This window comes from Vulpes vulpes, chromosome 1 (assembly GCF_048418805.1).
Source record: "Vulpes vulpes isolate BD-2025 chromosome 1, VulVul3, whole genome shotgun sequence".
NCBI lineage: Eukaryota > Metazoa > Chordata > Mammalia > Carnivora > Canidae > Vulpes > Vulpes vulpes.
Window position 1 is genome coordinate 127,721,591 of NC_132780.1, and position 21,202 is coordinate 127,742,792.

Sequence of the window (21,202 nt, forward strand, 5' to 3'; positions counted from 1 at the left end):
CCGGTGGTTTCGGCGGGGGACCCCCGAGGTCCCCCCGAGTCAGGGGCTCCGGGCAGGGCCCCCAAACAGCCAGGCCACTAGGTCACTGAGGGCCCCAGTCCCAGAGGGGAGCCCTGAGCCCCGCCGCCATCCCTGTCCTCCCTGCAGGGCCTCCCCCGGGGTTTGGCCGGGCGCCCCCTCCCTCTGCTGGAGCCCAGCACTGCCCCCTGGACCCTGGGATGTAGCAATTGGGATTTAGACCAAACCACCGGGCAAACCCAAGCCACTTGGGGATTAGGACATGGATCCGGGCAGGCTCACAGGACAGGGTGGCCGGCGCCCGCGCTCCGGGCCTTGAAAAAGCTGACGTGACAGAGAAGGTCTTGCCTGTCATCCCCAGCGTGTTAGACAGGCCTAGCGCCCCACAGAAAAGGTCCAGCTTGAGGCCTCCCTTCGCAATCAGACCTCCCAGGCTTCCGCTGGGTGTGTGTGGGCCACCCAGCCCAGCATGCAGGCCAAAGGCACAAGCGTGGGGCTCCAGGGGGGCCCAGGGGGGGGCCCTGGGGGACAAAGGGAATCATTGGACCTTGAGGCTGCTCATCGCTGACCTATGGGAAAGCTACTTCTCTGAGGTGTGTGTCTTAGGTCAGCCCTTTGCTGAAGTCTTACTAATACTGGTACAGAAAGTGCATGGGCCTCTGTCTTTTAAGGTTTATTTGTTTATCTGAGATAGAGAGAGAGGTTGGTGGGGAACAGCACAGGGAGAGGGAGAGGGTCCTCAAGCAGACTCCATGCTGAGCATGGGGCTCGATGTGGGGCTCGATCCCAGGCCCCCGAGATCAGGGCCTGAGCCCAAATCTGGTCAGCTGCTTAATGGACCGAGCCACCCAGGTGCCCTGCATTGGCCGCCAGAGCCTCTAAAGCATAGGGAGGTCACACATTCCTGTCCTGCTGTTCAACCGCCGTCACCTCGCAGGCAGATCTAACTCCTCCGTCACTCACGGACTCATTCATCGTCCCAGCCATTCAAGTTACACTCTTGAATGTTGAGGCCAGAGCCCGGTGGTGGAAGTTGCTGTTGGGGACCCAGGGGTACGTAAGCGTGTACTCTACCCTCCGAGAGTTCACCACCCATCTGAGAAGAGTAGCTGGGTGGTTAGAGGACCAAGAGATTCCAGAGAAGAAGCCCTCGTTTGCTTCTGCTTATATCTTGCCTCCTCTGAAGGGATGCAGTGAACTCGGCAGGGGTACTGACTGCCACAGCACAGCCTTGAGGGAATAAAAGTAGGATCTAGAGGCTGATGTGCAGCAGAGCAATGCACAACCTGTGCAACTGTTCACGAAAGCCCTGCTGCTGATCCAGGCAAGGTATTTACCATGAGCTGCTCGGAGGAGCAGAAACAAAGGGGTGGGAGGCTGTGAGGAAGGAAGTGAGGGATGCATGCTCGAGGAGGTCAGGTCCAAAGGAGTCTTGCCAGCCTGCAATCAGGAATAGGAGCAGGGCAAAGAACGGCACATTGCGTGGGCAACGGGCAATGGTTTGGCCGGAGTATTGAGGGCTGCTTCTTATGGGGTTTGACTTTCTGGTTCGGGGACAGATGCATGAGGAATAAGAAGAAATGGTTTGTTTGGGGGATGTTGTCTTTTTTTTTTTTTTTTTTTCTTTTTCTTTCTTACCTACAGATCTGCATGGCAACAGGGGCAAGACCCAGAGCTAATAGTGGAGTCAGAGGGGTCGGGCCGCAGCCGAACAAAGAGGAGACGCCAGCACAGCCGGAGAGCAGGAGAGCACTCGTAATAGAGGGGCTGCCCCGGGATGGCGGGCTCGGTCACTCAAGCTGCTGGGACCCAGAGGGGCTGGGGCTCCAGGCAGGGCTGGGAGGTGGGGGTGGGGTGGGGGTGCCTCCTGGGGCTCGGAGGGGGCCTAACTCTTGAGGTACTGCAGTGCTGAGTGCTGTGTCTACCACCGAGCACCAGGACGCTCGGAGGCTGCTTCATAGCTTGTGGAAAGGGCCTGACTCAGTCAGTGCCTGCGGCATGTGTGTGGATTCTTCTAGTTCTTTGATTTACTTAAGCAAAGATTTTCCTCCGCCCTTTCTCAGATCTCCAGCCTAGTGAAGCACGACCTGAGCCAGGGTCCGGCGTGGAGCCGGGTGGAGGAGTGTCATCTCTGGCTGGCCCCCGGCCCAGAGCCTCGGCCCAGGCTGGAAATCTTTCCCGAGTCCCGTGGTGGGAGGCGGAGAGGAGGACAAGACAGAAAATATTCTCTAAACCAAGTGTCCGGCCATGTCCCCGTCGGAGCCATAAGGCCGCACGATGCATCCGCGTGGGCTGGAAGCAGGCAGCCCCTCCTCCTGGTGGACATAGCCCCCACGCTCGCGCCGTCCTATGCCCTGTCCCCTGCCCTGCCCCCTCCGAGCGCGTCGCCGGTGTGCCACGGGCTCAGCACGACACGGAGGAAATGGGATCAATTAATGAGACTGAGCGGGAGGCTCCAGAGACAGCTCCGGATCAGAATCCGCCGTCTGGAAGACAACACCACACTAAGCCAGTGTCTGATATGAAGACTGATGTCTTGGCCCTTCTGGGCCTTTCTCAGAGCCACGGAGCACAGGGAAGGCTGAGGACAGAGAGAGAGAGAGAGAGACCTTCCAGGAACAAATCCCCAGATGACTTCCTCCCTCACTAGCTCATTAAATGCACTTACTCCTCGACTTGCACTTAAATACTTACGTGTTAAATAGTTTTTGATTTATGCATATGTTTAATACACGCCTTTGCTGTCTGTCCATAATTCCATTCTTTGTCTTGAATTCTCAGCTCCTAAAAAAGTGCCGACTCCGCACTACATGATTAACATTGCTCGGTAAAACGCCTGGCGCATTGCCACCCGGTGCTTTTAGACAATCGTAATGATGATAAAGTTTAAATTTCCCACCCTGGGCATTCGGACCTTCCATCCTCTGACCAGCCCGCCCCCTCAGCCCACCCCCTTCCCACCGCCCAGTATTCAGCCTCATCATCCTGTGCGACAACCAAAATGTCCTACATTGCTTGGGCACCTCAAGGCCTTTCTTTCATCTGTACACCCCGCCCCCCTCCTCCTATCCCTGTGTGTCCATCTAACCTCTTTGTTGTTGTTTTTTTAATTTTTTAAATTTATTTATGATAGTCACACACACAGAGAGAGAGAGAGAGAGACGGAGACACAGGCAGAGGGAGAAGCAGGCTCCATGCAGGGAGCCCGACGTGGGATTCGATCCCGGGCCTCCAGGATCGCGCCCTGGGCCAAAGGCAGGTGCCAAACCGCTGCCCCACCCAGGGGTCCCCATCTAACCTCTGTGGAAGGTGAACTGTAACACTCTTCCCCATGAAGCCTGTCCTGATTCCTCCTGCAGGAGTGAGCTGGCGTTTTGCTCTCCCATGCAAATCCATATCATTACTAGATCAGCAGATGGCCGCTTCCCCTGCTAATCTGGGGTTCCCTAAGTGCAGAGGCTGTGTCGTACCCAACTCCCTCCCCACGGTGTTCGCTGCAGGGCTGAGCACCTGGTATTTTAGCTCTGCAACCTGGACAAGCCCTGTCCCCGCTCTGAGTCCCAGTTTGCCCAACAGTACACAAGGGGTTGGATGAGGTGATCTCTAGGAGTGTGGCGGCTCTGAGGACTATGATCCATAGCCCACTGAGGGCTCACTGATGGGCTAGAAGACCCAGGAGGAGGACGTGCCCCACCAGAAGAAGGAGGGCTTTGGGGACTTCTGTTAATTGACCCCTAAAAATTCTTGGTTTGCCAAGAAGTTGGAAATTCGAACCAGTTACTCTTATGTACCAGATTCCTCTCTTCCTTGAATGGTGATGGCAATAGGTGACTCAGAGAATAGCTGCCACAGAGATGCTGTCTCTGTTCTTTGAAGGTGGTGCTGAGGGCTTCTCCGGTAGTTCCTCTTCCTCCCCTCAACAAGCAAAGGCCAGGTCCCTGATACCCACCCCCCCACCCCCGGTGCGGCCAGGGACACCCTACTCCTGAAATCCAGACCCCCTTCCACCGTGGCAAGGGTTGGGCTGTACGCGTGGTGTCCAGGCCCCTCATTAGAAGAGCTGCCTGCTGCAGCCCTGGAGTCCCTAGGCCAATACTTATTTTTGGCAACAATCATCAAGTATTTTGTAAGAGCCTTGGGTATACAAGCAAATCTTTTAAAAATAGGCCTATATTGTCTCCCCAGATTCCTGGTGACTCAGGACACCGTACAGTAGCTGTGATTCACAGTGTAGGCACCGAAGGCCTGTGGGTGAGTCTTGGCAGCTGCTCTGCTCTCCCTCCTGGAAGCCAAAGAGTCACAGCCAAGGAGAGGAGGTTCGCACACACCCCACACCCCCATTCTTCCGGAATGCCTGGGCTTCTCTGCCTTACAGTTGTGGCCAACCATCAAGAGCTTTGGGCAAGACAGCTCCAGAGCTGGGGTGGGGTGGGGAGGGAGACACACTGGGACTCTGGCAGCTGTGTGTGGGGGCAGAGGCCCACCCAAGTTCTGGGGGGAAGAGGAGAAGGGGTCCACAGGGGGGATGGGGAAGCTCTCAGCTGATAGAGGCCCAGCCAAGAGTCTTGGGCTTCCAGCCCAGCCGGGCTGCTGAATCACGGAGGCCCCTTAATCTCCTGCGGAGTGCAGGCCCAGCTCCTAGAAGCCCAGGGGGCTTAGTGGTATTTGTGCAGCTATAGACACGGGGCCTGTGGGCTGGCACAAAGCCCTGCCAGGCTGTGGCTGGGGGGGGGGGCGGAGCTGGGTAGGGTAGGAGACAACAGTGAGAGGCGGGCCGGACCCTCTGGAGAGATGGGGGTGGGCCTGGGCCAGCCTCTGACAGGAAGGTTAGCAGAAGGGATCGCCAGCAACAGAACGTGTGGGTGGGGGTGCAGGGGGGAGCCAGGCACCCATGACATCGTCCAGACAGCTCACCCAGCTCTGAGAAGACACGGGTCATGTACTTCTCCGTTTTCATAGCTGAGACAAAGACCTCAACTTTCTCAAAACGTACCAGATGTGCTGAGAGCTTTGGGAGGCTGATTAGTAAGTACATTCACGGAAACTCTGGACCCCCTTAGAGCCCCCACCCCCTGCCCTCAGGGCCCAGGCCTCCCTTAACTCTCTCCTCGTCTCGGGGTGCCCGTGGGAGGCGGGAGTAGGGTGGCCCCTCTAGCTGCCCCCCGAGGCCCTTCCAGCTGCCCCCCAGATGCCCAGGAGCCAGCGGGGCTGGAGCAGTGGCTTATGCCACCCGAGGCGCTGCACAGACGTGACCCTTGGCACAAAGTGTGTGGGTGGAGACACCGTCATTCGAGATATTGTCGGGAGGGTGTCTCCGTCCTATACTGCCTGTTGCTCTGGGGCTCCCCGTGCATTTGAGGGGGGCCTCATCTCTGCCATTCCTGAGCTGTCACTGTCGCCGTAGACTTTTGGGAGTCCCCCAAATGATGACAGGCTTGAGGGTCAGGCACTGAGTAGACAGGGATTTCTCAAGGCCTGGGGGCCCCAACTTTGAAACGTTGTTAATGAGCGGTCCCCACAAGGTGGGACAGGAGGAGGAGCCCCCCTGGTTTCCCCGGCCGGTGAGGGGAGGGGGCCAGAGAGGCCAGGTCGCAGCCTGGGCAGATGTGACCGCTCAGCTGACGAAGACACTTGGTCTTCTTTCCAGAGTCTGCAGGGACCCCCTCCACGTCCCCGCCACCACGGCGTTGCCTGTGGCCACGTCCCAGGAGCGGCTCCAGAGGCGGCGAGGCTGAGAGCGTGGCTGGGGAGGTGGCAGTGCGGCTGCGGTCGGCCTGCGAGGCTCACGGGGCAGAGAGGACCCTGGAGGGGCCGAGTGGGCACGGAGGCCCCAGCCGCCGCCGACTGCGGCACACAGCAGCGGGGCGTGCGTCCGTCTGTCCATCCGTCTGGCCCTGCAGCCCCGTGCAAACCCCGGGAGCAGCCTCTCTCAGCCACATCGTACAGTCGAGTCGCCCGGGGTACGGGAACCCAGGCCCCACCCCCAAGGTTCTAAACTAATTGGTCCGGGCCAATCAGTGGCCCTGGCATCTACTTTAGAAAGCATCCTGGGCTTGGGAACCGGGGAAGTAACCACTTCCTTCGGGGCTGGAACTACCCTCCACACGGGTGCCCGACGCGGTGAGCCAAGTGAGCCAGGACACGGAGCCCAGGGGGGCGTGCAAGTGCAGGGTGGGCGCCTCCTCCGACGGCCCCTGGTGCCGTCGCCCCCCAGCTCGCTCTGCTCCCCCTCCAGCCCCGTGGGTTCCGTCCCTGGCCTGACTCGAAGACGTAACTCAGACCACTTGTCCCTGCCCTCTGGAGGCCCTAGGACGCAGTGGACAAAAGTGTCATGGGGCCAGGGGACCTGTCCTGGGAAGACACGGGCAGAAAACCGAAGAATGAACAGGCCAAATCGTGACCTTAAGTGCTTTGCTGGTTTTCGGAACAAGAATGACACGACACGACTACCGGCTGCGAGACACAGCTTAGTCATTTCCACCAGCCCCCCCGCCCCCACGCCAGGCCAGAGCCGGCAACTCACTGGGGGGACTGGATCCAGGGCCCTGGAGAGAGGGACTCAAGTCCTACAAACCAGCGTGTGTTCCTGTTGTGTGACAGTCACCGAGACAGAGTGTGGGCGGGACTCAGGGGCCCCTCTTGGGCGCTCATCCTTGGCCTCACCCAGAAATCCGTCTCAGCAGCAGAGAATCAGAAGTCGGCACCAAGGCAGGCAGATTTTTTAGGGCCATGTGGAACCGATTAGTCTGCGAATGTGAGCTCAGGGCTCCAGGGACCGGCCCAGTGCGGGGCTCCACGCTCGGCCAGATGCGTCCCTTGTGAATATAAGTGGCCTTTGTTCCCTCTGCCCAGCCTCCCCCGCTCCTGGCCTCAGCGCGGATCAGAGGCCTCCAGAAGGCAACCCCACCTGGCCTCGCCCGTGGAATCAGCGCCTTGAGCCTGCCACAGCTGTGACAGGGCGTCATTGCGTGTTGTAGCCCAAAGTCCTTGGGGGGGGCAGGGGGACAAAAGCCCTGGGCACGGGGGCATGGCTGGGTTTTGCGGCGCTGTGTTGGCGCTTGGCCTGGTCCTGACATCGCCTCCTTCTGAGCCGTGACAGCAGTGGGAGCTTTGATAGGTCCCGAGAGGTGGCCGGGGCCTGGGCTGCTGACCAGGCGGCAACGACCCCAGCCCACCACCCAGAGCCCCAGGGGCCGCCTCCCCTCCCCTACAAACCCCCAGATCCTGAACCCACTTCCTTCAGAATAAGAAACTGAGGTCCTAGGGAATCCCTGGGTGGCTCAGCGGTTTGGTGCCTGCCTTCGGCTCGGGGCATGACCCTGGAGTCCCGGGATCGAGTCCCACGTCGGGCTCCCTGCATGGAGCCTGCTTCTCCCTCTGCCTGTGTCTCTGCCTCTCTCTCTCTCTCTGTCTTTCATGAATAAATAAATAAAACCTTAAAAAAAAAAAAAAGAACCTGAGGTCTGACTTCCTTCCGACCTGATGGCTTCAGCAGATCCGGGGGCCCAGGGCACCTGCCTCTTCTCGGGGATCCGGGCCGCCGGGGCCGGTGAGCACGTGAGCAGCCACCGGCGTCCCTAACGAACTAGGCCACTTCAGCTCAAGTTCTTTCTCTCCCCCTCTTGGTTTCTGCTGAGAGAAGCAGCATCAATGACCCATAAAACTCGAGAGCTTCTCCCCCTACCCGTCCGCTGGGGTCTATTAATCTCCTGCGATAGCCAGCAGCTAGCCCATCTGCGAGACACCTGGTCTTGATTTAATTAACGTGTGAAGCAGAAGAACATCAGGCAGGTAAAAATGTGTAATTAGCAATAGGCTCTCGAGCTTTTCTTTGCTGGTTCGCCCCCTTCCCCTTTCCAGGCGGCGGGAGGGGATGGGAAGGAGCCAAAAAATACGGTTTAATTCCATCTTGAGTAATTACTCCAGAAAGCCCTCTAAAAAAATTGCTGGATGTTTAACTCAGCAATTTGAACTTGCATTTGGGAACATCATCACACTGTAAATGCTTTGATCTTTTTTACGCTTCTGTACATAAGGAAAACCAAGTACGCCTAATTCCTCGGCCGTGTTGTCATAAGCATTAGAAACCCCTGGCACGTGGCCACGGGCAGGAGGCTGGAGAGGGGCTGGCTTCGCTGGGGGAGGAGACAGCTGGATGCCTTGCAGAGGATGTGGAAGAGGAGCCAAGGGGCTGGAGTTCCACTCCTCCCACTCAGGGGCTCACCACACGACCCCGGGCAGGACACGCCCCCTCCTGACCTCTATTTCCTGGTGTTAAAATGAGGACGTAGGGCCAGATGGTTTCTAAATATCAAAGCCTTCCCTCCCCCACACCCCCAAGCTCTGCCATTCTTTGCTTCTAGGAAGCACATTCCTTTCTCACCCCACAAACCCAGAGGTGAGGCAGGTGAGCCAGGGCAGAGGTAACCAAGCTCAGAGACTTGCCCTGCAGGCTTGCTTATCAAAACGTTTAAGGAAAAGCTGGCGAGTTGTGGTCCCTTTGAACAGCGGTGCGCCTTGGATGCGGTGTAGAGCCTGTAGCCACAGAGGAGAAAAAAAACTGGTGTCTGGGGGGGTTTGTGGGGTACCTGTGACCTCAGACTTAATCAGCATCACATGCTCAACCTATAACACTGAAAAACCACTCGGGGTTTAGGCAATCGCCCAAATTGCACCGATGCCATTGGTTTCATGCTCTTGCATGCTCCACGGGGGAAGAAAAGCAAGGGAAGGCAGGAAGGAAAGCAGCCTGGCACCCCTTCTCGTTCCCGTGGCCGTGGCTGAAATCTATTCATTCATTTCTTCAGTCAGGCATTCATTCAACACATGCTAAGCATCTATAATGCGTGGGCCCCCCCGGGGGTCCGCCGGGCTACAGGGTCTCAGCTAAGTCATCTCCCTAGTGTTGGGTTCTCCTACCATTCTGGAGGCTTCCTCTTGAACGTACCTCTGATCGCTCTGAACTGAAACAGGATCAACCATCCCCTTGGTCCTGGGTCCCCCGCAGCCCCATGGCTCTTCCGGACCACATGAGCTGGGGCTGACCCCACGGCTCCGGTTGGAGGCAGAGTCCAGGAGGGCCCTTCCATCTGCTCGGGTGACCGCTGCAGCCCCGCTCCCCAGCCCGCCTTGCCATGACTGGTTTTGGTTCCCACTCGGAGGGAGGCCCCCACACCTGTGCCTACCTGCTGCCGTCCTAACCCTTCCTCGGCTGAAGACCTGGAGGGGAGCTGGGTGTGCAGTGCGTTCAGAGACGGAGGGGTGCTGGGGCGAGCCGTCCGGGGGGCCCGCAGCCTGTAGCCGTGCCCGGGATGTCCGGGGGCCGCGGGCAACCCCGGGCCGCGGGCAACCCCGGGGTACGGCTCCTCGGTGCGGCACAGCAGGCGGCTTTCTCTTTGTAACAAGCGTTTCCTGCGAACGGCCTTGCAGAACCTTCTGGGCTCCTGCCGGTCGGCTCTGCCGCGGGCACAGCGATGCCAGCCTGGCGCCCTCCTCGTTCCCGTGGCCGTGGTGCCGCCCGCTGCCCCCCGGAGCCGCAGGTTACGGCTGATGCCAAGCACCTGCCCCAGGGCCCGGGGGGCAAGAGGGGGCAGAGCCAGCTCCCCCACTACGCACAGGAGAGGCGCGGCTGCCCGGCTCTGCGGTGCTTGTTGGGCAGCGACTTGGCCCCGACATGCTCGGGGAAATGGTGGGGTCCAGCCCTTCCTGGGGGGTCACTCAGGCCACTCTGTGGCAGAGTGCTGTGTCCCCCTATGCCCACCCGGCCTCTCCTCGGCCGACCGCTCGGTTGGCCCGGTGAGGCGGCGGCTAGCCCGGTGTCCTCCGCGGCTCGCGTGGCCGTGTCCCCGATCTCGGGCCGGCGGTGACAGGGGGACGGCAAGGGCGACCCCTGCCCCGCGAGGCGGAAGGAGGCTCAGGCCGGGGCGCCTTCACCTGCCAGCTGCACGGGGGCGCGGGGGCCAGGTGGGACGGCGGCGGGGCAACCGGGAGGATGGGGCACGAACCCGGCCTGAGCCCCGGTGACTCGAGCGGGACCGTCCTATCAGCTCAGGGCTCTTTTGAGAAACATGCTTCTATTTGGTTTAAACAAACGGCAGGGCCCCTGGGTGTCCTCCCAGCACGGGCCAGGCCGGTGTCCTGAACTCCTGACTGCCCCCTGCCTCTGGCCTCCCCGCTGTCTGACTTCAGCCCCTGGCGCCACCTCCCAGCGCCTCGGGTCGTCCTCCCAAGGGAGCCCGATCCTTTCTCTGGCACTGCAAGCGGTGAGGCGAGGGTGGTGGCGGCGGAGCGGCCGTTCCAGGTTGTTTGCTGGTTCTCTCACCACTTGTGTTTCCGACACCAAGGGCTTGGTGCCTCCCGAGCCCTTATCTCATCCGCTTGTCTTGAGTTGGGTCCTCCCGGATCCCCCTGCAACCGGACGTGAGCTCCCCAAGGGCAGGCACTGTACCTGTCCCCTTGAAAAGCCTCCGGTAACTCGTCCATAGTAGGTCCCTAATTAAGGTGTGTAGGTTCACATCTCGGGATTCCCAGGGGACCACAGCGAGTCCTGGACATCGCAGAGTGAAGTCGGCTGGTTACTGGCTTTTACCAATTGTTGAAACCTTCCCAGCTGCAAAAGGCAATTGGATCAATAAATTAATTCACCAGATGCTTCTCGATTGGGGTTTTTCCAAGAAGTTTTCCTCCTTGAAAAAAAAAAAAAAAAGGAAAGGAAAGGAGAGGGTTATGGCATCAGCCCTACCTAATCCCCCGCACTTCAGCCTCCTGCGGCAAGCCATGCCCACCCACCACTGACCTGGAAGTGTCAAGCAACAACCCCAGAGCGAGCTATATCTTAGTCACTGAGCTGAGAAGATAGAATTGGTCTGCACTGTACTTTCTGTGACACCCAAAAAGAACTTCTCCCCATGGACTTGAGTGGGGCAGTTGACTGGGAAATACAATAGAAGACCTTAATTTACAAGCTTTTAAACGATGATCTACTGCAGTAGCTCAGCCTTATTTCATTATATTCCAGCTCACCCCGATGGCAGGTGGTAAAAAATGGCCACAAGACTTTGCAGTTCCTCTCGTTTCTGGGGGAGCCCATTTCCCTGCTCCTTTTCTTTTATTGTGATAAGATACACAAAACATAAAATTCACTATTTTAACCATTTTTAAATGCACAGCACTGTGGCGTGACATAAACTTACATTGTACGACAATTACCACCATCCATCTCCAGAACTTTCTCACCTTCCCCAACAGAAACACTATTCCCAGGGATCCCTGGGTGGCGCAGCGGTTTGGCGCCTGCCTTTGGCCCAGGGCGCGATCCTGGAGACCCGGGATCAACTCCCACATCAGGCTCCTGGAGCATGGAGCCTGCTTCTCCCTCCACCTGTGTCTCTGCCTCTCTCTCTCTCTCTGTGACTATCATAAATAAATAAAAATTTAAAAAAAAAAAGAAGAAACACTATACTCATTAAATACTAACTCCTCCCCTAGCCCCCTGACAACCACCACTCGACTTACTTTCCGGCTCCGAGCATTTGATTCCTCCAAGCACTGCGTGTAAGTGGAATCCTGCGGTGTATGTCAGGCTGCGCCTGGCTTATTTCACTGAGCAGAATGTCTTCGAGTTTCAACCAAGTTGTAGCATGTGGTCAGAAATTCTTTCCTTTTGAAGGCTGGATGATGTCCAAGTGTGCACATGTATTTATTTATACCACATCTTGTTTATTCATTCATGCTTGGGTCATCCGCTAGACGCCTGGGCTACTTTCATCTGTTGGCTATTGTGAGAAGTGTTGCCATGAACATAGACATACAAATATCTATTTGGGCCCCTGCTCTCAATTCTTTTGAGTATATACCCAGAACTGGAGTTGCTGGATCATATAGTAATTTTATATTTAATTTTTTGATCACTCACCACTATTTTCCACAGTGGCTGCCCCATTCTACATTCCCACCAGCTATGCACCAAAGTTCTGATTTTTTCCACATCCTTTGCAGCACTTCTTTTTCTGTGTTTTTTGGATAATAGCTACCCTAATGGGTATGGAGTGGTTTCTTACTGTGGCTTGATTTGCATTTTTATAATGACGGGTGCATATCTTTTCAAGTGTTCACTAGCTGTTTGTATATTTTCTTTGGAGAAACGTCTGGTGCAGGTCCCCGTTCTTTGAATCTGGGCTGACCATTAGTGCGACACAATTTGTCCAGAACTTTCTAAGGTTTTGTACCAAAATTCCTGTATCCTGGGAAACCCCTCAGTCTCAGGCAAACTGGGACAGTTGGTCACTCTGGCTGGCCTTGTGTCTTGCTTTGATCAACAGAATACTTTGGAAATGACAATGTACAGATTTCAAGCGTAGGCCTCAAGGGGTTTTGCAGCTTCCTCTCTTGCTGCTCTTAGAAATCTGCTGCCACATAAACAAATACACGGTAGCCTCTTGGCTGATGAGAGGCGTGGGGCCCGGTTGCTCCATAACTCTTACTAACAGGTTATTAGCTGCCAGACATGTGAGTGAGGCCTTCCTCAATCATTCAAATGCCAGCCGACTCACCAGCTGACCACAGATGCCCGAGAACCTGGCAGAGCTCGGCCAAGCTGGCCCAGACAAGAACTGCCCAGCCAGCCCACAGAACTATGACCTAAATAAATGGTTGTTGTTTCAAGCCACTTTGGGGGATGATTTGTTACTTAGTGAAAACTAACTCATACAGCTCCATGTTGTAAAATATGCCCTATTCATTGTTCCCATAGGATCTTTGCTGTAGGCAGGACACTTCTGGGCCCCCGCACCCCTCGCCTTAGTGAGAAGAGCTTTACCTACTTTCATTGTAGCCCAGCCGCTAAAGCAGCCAAGAGGCCATTCATCATCTCTGTCAAAAGCAGACAAAAGCTTTCCCCTCTTCCCATCCCTTTGCCCTGCATCATCCACTTTTCCCTGCAGAAAGACAGATGTGCTCATTAGATTTAGGGACTGCAGCGGCTGGAAGGGCCTTCCCTGGGCACCAGAGCCAGTCACTTTTCCTTAGTTTCTAACCTCCTCTTACCCGTCTTGTTCTTCTTGATCGCCGTGTGTCTGGAAGAATTCTGACCTGCCTTTAAGGCTCGTTCTCCGGTTGGCTGAAGCTTCTGGGCTCCACTCCTGTGTCGCTTGCTTGGTTCCCTGGGCAGACACACGGAGAGCAAGAGTTGACACCAAACAGATCATTGGCCCCCCATAAGCTGTTTCAGAGCGGGTCAGCGTCTCCGTCTTGGAACTTGAGGTCAAACAGGCCTCTTCTGGTCTTCTTTTCCAGGAGACCTGCTTTTTGCTGGAACCTTCAGGCACTTCCCCCTTTTAAGAAACATTCAATTCTTAATTGTTATGGATCGATAAAGGACCAAAACATGCAAAATGTTTTTTTTTTCTTTTAGTTCTTGATGAGCCCTTGCACCTACAGTGAGAGGTACCCTGGCCACCAGCATTTCTAGGCAGCTGGCTTTGGGTGGCTCTGGGTGGCACAGTTGATTCTCAGAGTGATGTGAATTCTACTTCAGGACTCTTTCCGTAGTCCTGGGTCAATGAAGAGAGAGCCATAGAAATGTTAGAAATTCAAAGACTTTAGAAGTCACCTGGCCCAACATTTCCATTTTACAGGTGAAGAAACCATGGCCCCGACTTGCTCACATCTAGAATGACTTGACCACAGCTACCCAGCAGGTTGGCAGCAAAGCTCGGGCTAGAACCGTGGCCCTCTGACTTCTGGTTCGGTACCATCTCCACCACCTGCTGCTGCCGACTAACATCCTCAGGTGTTTTCCAACACGCCTTTGGCTTAGCTTGATTTTTAAAAACCGACTCAGGAGAAGGAAAAGGAAGCCAAAGATTCTCTGCAGAACAAACTGTTGGGTCGCAGAAGCCGAGGGTGGAGGGCAGTGCCACTGAGGTGAGAGATCTTACAAAGGCTCCTGTCCTCTCCTTGAGCTGAGGACATCTAGGACAGAAGCATAACTTAAAGGGAAAGGAGCCACACCCCCCACCATGCCGGCATGGGAACAACCACCAGAAAGTGGTGTTGTCCTGCCACCTTCCATTTTATCCAGGACACACTTTTCTCATGAACTGATACAACTTTTTCAGAGGCAAAAGCCTGTTGCATGTTATTAGGTGCTTAGGTTTCTGTTCGTGCCCTTCTAATGCTTGTCAAGTTTTCACGTTGTACAATCGGTGTGAGCACATTCCTCAGTGAGTTTTTCCTCTAATATTATTTCATATGCATTTTTTTGTGCCAAAGGTCCTCATATTAGTCACTTTTGAGTGTGATACTGTGTCCATTATGTGGGTACATCATACTTTGCCTCAGGGTGAATGTGTGTATCATTTCTAGTTCATTAGTATTAATAACATCAACATGGCTATTTTCATACCAATAGTCCTTTTATTCCTTCGTGTTTATTTGTTCCAGATGTGCTTTCCTAGATGGAATGAATGGATCATGGCTAGGGCTCAGCTCTTGCTATTGCCAGATTATTCTCCAGAAAGACACAACTGATTTGTAAGGTCTCCAGCTCCATTTAAATGTGCCATTTTCCCCACACAGAACTGTGCTTTCACCGAGTTTGGTCATTTATAGTCACTTTTGTTATGTTAGACTGGGGAGACTGAAACCATCAGGAATATAGGATAGGAGTCAAGGGATAGGATTTGCAAGATGAAGCCAAGAAGCAGAACTGTGAAGAAGCTAAGACAAATGCTCCACATGAGACAAAGTGAATGAAAGGGATCTCTTATGGCCACTTGTCCTTGGGTATGTGGTGGACTGGCCTGGGTTGAAAATTTGGAGTCAGAGTGGACACCAGCTTAGCAAATGTGTAGTGGAGACTGAGCTTTGTTTTTATCTTTTCGTTTCTTTTCTTTTTTAGCCAGCCTATGCATCTTTCTGTGGATAGTTTCCTATCTGCAATCCTTCTATGCATCATCATTGATTTCTTGTCCTGAGGTCTCTTTCCCCTGCTTTCTCAGTCAAAAATCAGAAAGGAACATTAAGTACCTTTCCTCACTAGCTTCTCAGCATCCGCACCTCACAAAAGACATAGCTGAGTGGCTACCAAGTGCCACTCCTGGAAAAACAGATCTTCCTGGTTGTATTTGGTCCAGCCAAGTGACAAGAGCTGAACTGAGCTCCTTAGAAGCTGAGGGGAGAAAGTGATGGCCCCAGAAGCAGAAATGGTGGGCCAGAGAGAGAGTACTGCTACACCCCTACTTGGGCCCATCTCTGCCTTTGCCCACCTGTTTTCACCCACATGCAACTTTTTTCAGAGTGGTTTAGTACAGCCTAACTTTCAGAGATCCCCTCAGGGACTGCTAGGCCAAATTTAGAGCCCATACCAAGAAGTCTGTTGGCCACATGGTCTGCTACATGAAGCCTGCAACATATGAAAAGTTATATTTAATATCCCTGGGAGAAGCCCAAATATGGGAAAGCCAATTTGTGGGATGCAATTGCTCTTTTCATACGAAGCATCTCTGCCTAAGTATTTGGTGAACTCACAGCCCTCTAGAGTTGGGCTTCAGATTCTCTGGTTTTAATAAGACACGTGGACAAGCAGAGTCTTTAGAGGTACAGGAACATTCCAGAATCCTCAAAGCCCTAAACAGGATCATTGTCTTCCTACTACATCTGATTCAGCATCTGACTGGCAGACTGACTGGCAGGCTGTCAGCCCAGCATCCTATCCAGTGGCCCGACACAGGCTAGACTGTAATCCTTCTCTCCTCCTGAGAAGCTGGAACTGATCAGGGGACGGAGAGTAGAGATGGGGAATGGATTATCTAATTTTCCATGGGGTTAGTCAACCACTTGATCCCCGCCACTGAGATATCTCTTTTTTGAATATTTTACCAACATGTGTACTGGATCCCAGGGCTTCTGAACCGACTCTTCCTAGACAATCACACTAAGTCTCTTAAAATACAGCCTAGCCTGCCTGCTTCCTTCTCTCATTGATTCTGAGAAAGGAAGCCATCCCCAGTCCCTTTCCTACCTTCTGTCACTCCAATGGATAAAGCCCTCCTACATCCCTCAGAGTAAGGAGCCCAAAAGTCCACTTAAAGTCCTTCAGCCGAGCCAAGCCTGAATTTGTTCAAGACACAGCGCTAGTCTCTGATGCACCCTGTAGAGGTCCTGAATACTGACCATTGTATTTAAAGAAGACGTAGAGGGGAAAAAAAAAATAAAAATAAAAATAAAATAAAGAAGACTTAAAGGAAAGAGAAGGATGGTTAATGGACTTCCTTGAGCTATTGACATATACCCAGAGCAAAAGAAAGAGGAGCGAGTGAAAAGGAGACATTAAGGAGACATAGAGCCTTTGCTCTATTCCCCAGGTGCAGAGAAGCAAAACAATAAGGTCATTGAATTGCAGTCTTCTGGGGTTCAGAAGAGCTACACAGGTCAAATGAGGGCACTGCCCAGGGCAACCCCCAATCAGGGTGTGACCCTTCTCCAAAGGAGCAGATGATGTAGGCCTCCCCGTGCTCCAGTGTGGAATTCAGCATGGGTGCAGCACAGGGACGCACACAGAGCCAGCCATGGACCAAGCAATCAGACTTGTGTCACACATGTTAATGCAAACATGTGACGCCAACACCAGCATTTTGCAGAGCCACTTGGGGGAAGAAACAGCATTCATTTAAATCACTTGAAAATGTCTGTTCTCAAAGTGGTTGAACTTAGAAGTAAGAGCTCCAGAAAAGGGAAGGAGTGTGGGCATCCTACAGCATCAGAGGATGAGAACATCATGAGGCTGAGGGGAGGGGGCAGATACAAACCATCAGAACAGGTTTAGCAGCACCGGGTCAGTGCTAGGTCAGCTGTTCAGACTCAGCCCAACAGAGGTGATTCTCCTGGCCTTGGTGAAGAGAAAATGGAAGTTAACAGCATAACCCATGCCCCGGTGAGGCCTCCACACCACCAGAGAGCAGATTCTACATTTGGAAAGCCTTAGCCCTCTCCTTGAACTTGGTTTTCAAGGTTTTGACGATGAGTCACCTCATTCTCCCTCATCAGCTTCTGTCTTTATAGCCTGACATGTCTGAACCCGTAAGCACCTCCCGAGCTGGAGCACCCGTCATCTTCACACTGTGGATGACTAACCATGGCCTGCTCACAGTCTCCTTATTATCACAAAATAAAAATGCTACATGCCTGCAAGCTGAGCTTTTGGGAACAGTGCATTTGAAGAGCTACAGAAGCAGCAGAGAGACAAGGTAGCAATGAGCTAACCTTTTGACAGGCCCTTGTAATCCTCAGAGGCACGGGCCAAGCAACCGAGGACGCAGATAGGGTTTTCTCCTTGGCAAGACTGTATTGTTCCTATCATTCATTACTGCCTCTGATTAGGTTCCCAGGCTCATTAAGACCTGTATGCCTTTGACTATTTCCCTTGGATCAGATTAGATTCCACTTTGCAGAGGACTGTCAGGACTTTCTTGTGTCCAGTGCAGGCCCGATACCATCTCTTGGCTTGACTTCTTCCTGGGGTTTTCCCCTATGCCTCTGTGGGCACCGCTGATGACACAAGTCATCATTCTGGCCGCTGACTTGCAGGCGCACTGCCCCTGGCTCGACCAAAACACTAAAACTAAAGTAATGCTCCAAATTATGGCAGTACAGGACAGAGAAAGACAGGTCAGACACAGAAACACAGCCAAGTCAAGTTTTAGAGAGGAGAAGAGGGGCTCTTACCCTCTCTGATATGAAGACATATTATAAAGCCAACATGATGAAAACATACAAATAGACCAACAGAACAGAAGAGCGAGCACAGATATACCATGTACGTGTCAGAACTTAATACAGAATGAAGGTGGCACCACAAATCAGTGAGGGGGGTTAGAACATTTAGTAAATGGCATTTGGGAGACCGAGTTACTATATGGAGAAAAAACCCAACTGTATCCCTACTTAATACAACACACGAAGAGGGCTCTGAGCCGTTTAAAGACCACAGTCTAAAAAGTCAAAGAAAAATAGTAGAAATAAAGTTAGTCGAATTAAGTGCAGGAAAATATCTTTGTGATTCCAGGAAGCTCTTTTAAAATGAAGTTTCGAAAACATAAACCATAATAAAAAAATTTTATGGACTTGATTGCATCAAACGTAAGGGTTTCCAATCAACACAAGGCCGTTTGGACAATGTTAACAAATGGCGACAAAAGAGGGAAAGAGATCTGTAGCACGTGAGACCAACAAGGGGTTGATACAAAGAATACAAGGACCTCATGCATTTCTGACTGTCATAAAAAAGTGGGGAAAGGATGTAGATAAACATCACACAAAAGAAAGAACTCCAAAAAGTGGTAAGTTGGTGCAGGCCAATTTTCCTGGGAAGCAGATTCCGAGATGAAGAGTCGTGAGCAGCAGGTTTATTACATTAACTATGAAAAATGCAAATTAAAACAACAAAGAGATATCACCGTCTGCCTTTTATATTAGCAAAATGTAGAAAGGAGGGTCGCACCAAGCACTGGCAGAGACGTGGGACATGGTCGCGCTCACACGCTGCTGGTGGGAAGACGGACAGCAGAGCAGTGCGCCGGCGAACATTCTGGGGGACTGACCCGGCGTTATGAGTCGCATTTCCCGTGTAGCTCACTAGCAATTCCCCCACGAGGTGTACATCCCGAGAAACCTTCAGACCACTCGGGTTAGGAGACACGTGCACAGATGATTCACGCAGTTACTCGTGATGGGAACCGGGGACCATCTGAGTTTCCAGCACGGAGGACGAGAAATAAAATCTAGCAAACGCACACCGGGGAGTACTGGGCAGGAGGACTGAGGCAAATGGTCAGGGGTGCGCGGAGCAAATGGGCGCGTAAGGCAGCGGAAAGAACGTGGGGACAAACAGTGAAGAAAGGTAGGAAATAAGGAGATAGAATATTGATGTAAATTAAAAATACAGCAAATAAATACTGTTTGTATGAAAACATGCAAACGAAAAGGATGAACCCTAGACACGAAAATCATTGTGTGTGAAAGAGGGGAATGGGATGGCAAGATGGGGAGTAAAAGGAAGTAAATAAATCCAGGAGGGGCTTCTCACAGGAACCAGTGACACAAATACCCTGGATGCACGCAGACTCCCTCGGGGCCCTCCACAACAAGCCTCCACGACAAATACCACTTGAACCGTGGGGAAGCAAGCCCGTGTGCTTCGCCCTCTCTTGCTCCGAGATCTCTCCCGAAAGGGCACAGGCTGTCACTGGAAAATCGCAGAGCCCTACCACACACAGACCCCTGCTTTTACCTGTGAATGAAACGACATCCACCCCCGATCTTCCGTGGGATGAGAAGCCTGGCACCTGCACAAAGGCTCACGAGTCCCCGGGCAGAATGGCTCTGCTCACAGGACGCCTCTTCATTTTCGACGACATGAACGTCCCTACCCTTGATTCTAATCAAAGCCATCAGCTGAACGAGGTGCAGTAGACACGACTTACGCCAGTGCCCCTCCTTGACAAGAGCTGGTACGGAAGACGGAGGCAACACGTGACCTCAGAGCGACGTCTTAGATCTTGCCCACCTGGGAGAGGGCACTGAACAGGGAGGTGACTCTCCTCCCCCTGGGAAACGGGCTCACTTTGATCCCCTGGCCTGGTGAATTCTCTCTGCAAATGGGAAATGGGGAATGTGTGCAATCGATCCTGCAGGACCCATCGGCCCCTGAAAAACTGGAAGCTCCTGAGAGAACTACAAGAACAATGAGGCTTATCAGTTGGTCTTGGGTCCCATTCCCTGTGGTGGCTATTCCAAACATTGACTGCTGTCCCTGAAGTCCCCAACTCTACGCCATAAGCAATTGAGGACCCAAGGTCAGGCTTCCCATCCAAAGTAAGGAACACAGAGATTAAGATCCTGGGATGCAGAGAAGAGTTGATCTGGGAAGACGGAGAGAAGCCCAGAATATCAAAGTGACCAAAAACCCTGCTCTGAACCTTCTGATCGGCAGCAGGCCCTAACTCCCAGGTTAACCTTTACTTGCCCAGACCATTCCCTCTTCAGTTCTCTCTGTATGAAAGATCTTGAAACACCAGCCTCGGGTTCCACAAACAAGTCTCTGCAGCGAATAGGATCCCCAGGAAAAATAAGGCTCCCACTACATGGTCCGGGAGTTGGCGTGGGTACCATGTTTATTGTGTTTCCTTCGGGGTCCAGATAACAAACTCCTGTGCCTTCCTTAAGACCTTTAGTTCTGGGAAGATCATAGTTGTATCTGGCTGTTTAAATGCTTTGTGAGGGGATGCCCGAGTGGCTCAGCTAGTGAACATCTGCCTGCACCTCAGGTCGTGATGCCAGGGTCCTGGGATCCAGCCCAGCACTGGGCTCCTTGCTCAGCAAGGAGTCTGCTTCTCCCTCTCCCTCTGCCTGCCGCCCCCCCTGCTTGCACTTGCTCTCTCTCTCTGTCAAATAAATAATTTAAATCTTTAAAAAAAATTTTTTAAAGGCTTTCTAAGGACAGAAGTTGGCTGGCAACTGTATAAAATGCCTTCATAGTAAGCTTTCTGCAAATGTTAACTCCCTTCCCCACCACCCTTTTCCTTCTTCCTTGTTGGTGTAGTTGAGGAGTCACACCGGAACCCAGAATATCTGGTCTTTGTTCTTGGCTCTTTTTATGACTTCCAACTTTCATGTATATAGAAATCTTCTTTATTGTTCATAATAGCTAAAGAATAGTTTATCAAGTGGACTTATCATTCAGCCCAGGAGGATTGTGGGTTGCTCTCCTTTCGTGAACAGCGGTGCATCCTCTTGCCCTTTGATTTCCTTTGAAGAGGTAGAGTTGGTCAGGAGCCGAGGTTTAGGTTCCAAGGGATATAGAAGTCCCCACATACCCAATTGTTGAAGGTAAAGGTGCTGTGAAACTGCCGTGGTGACCATGTTGGCTTGTTTCCCCTTCCAGAGAAAATGAGCACTTCACCCCTTATGTTGACGGCTGAACATTTTGGACAAACGTCAATGTTTTCAAATGACGATATTTCAGGTTTGGAAAGGACCTAAAGGTCCTTTGGCTTAACCTCCTTGAACCCACCTTAGGAGTCTCCTCTACAAGTGTCCGTGTTATCCCTTATTTACTGTCCCCATATCATAACACAGAATAGCTTTTAATGACAGAAAATTCTTCCTAATTTTTCTAAACCAGCTC

The 21,202-nt window shown here is 53.0% G+C and overlaps 1 long non-coding RNA gene across 1 annotated transcript; it reads left to right on the forward strand.

Moving 5' to 3' along the window:
• Positions 1 to 4,794: 4,794 nt before the first annotated feature.
• On the forward strand, positions 4,795 to 7,470 carry LOC140594434 (uncharacterized). Its single transcript, XR_011995216.1, has 2 exons — positions 4,795 to 5,043; positions 5,666 to 7,470. It is a non-coding gene; the product is annotated as an uncharacterized lncRNA (long non-coding RNA).
• The last annotated feature ends 13,732 nt before the right edge of the window (positions 7,471 to 21,202 follow it).